The sequence below is a fragment of the Etheostoma spectabile genome, chromosome 17 (genome assembly GCF_008692095.1).
Source record: "Etheostoma spectabile isolate EspeVRDwgs_2016 chromosome 17, UIUC_Espe_1.0, whole genome shotgun sequence".
Classification (NCBI taxonomy): domain Eukaryota; kingdom Metazoa; phylum Chordata; class Actinopteri; order Perciformes; family Percidae; genus Etheostoma; species Etheostoma spectabile.
The window spans coordinates 17,866,587-17,866,822 of record NC_045749.1 but is presented as its reverse complement, the minus strand read 5'-3'; positions in this window follow the sequence as shown (position 1 = coordinate 17,866,822).

Genomic DNA, 236 nt, shown 5'->3' with positions numbered 1-236 from the left:
GAGAACGTTCCCCTAACGTTGCAACCTTTGGAGAACATTCCCCTAACGTTGCAACCTTTGGAGAACGTTCCCCTAATGTTGCAACCTTTGGAGAACATTCCCCTAACCTTCTTTTTTACATTCCCCTAACCTTTAAAAAACTTCAACAACCATGACACCAATTTTATTATTAGTTTAAACTGTCTCTGCATGAGCAGGAATTAATTATTTTATATTAGCAGGAATTAATGAACAGG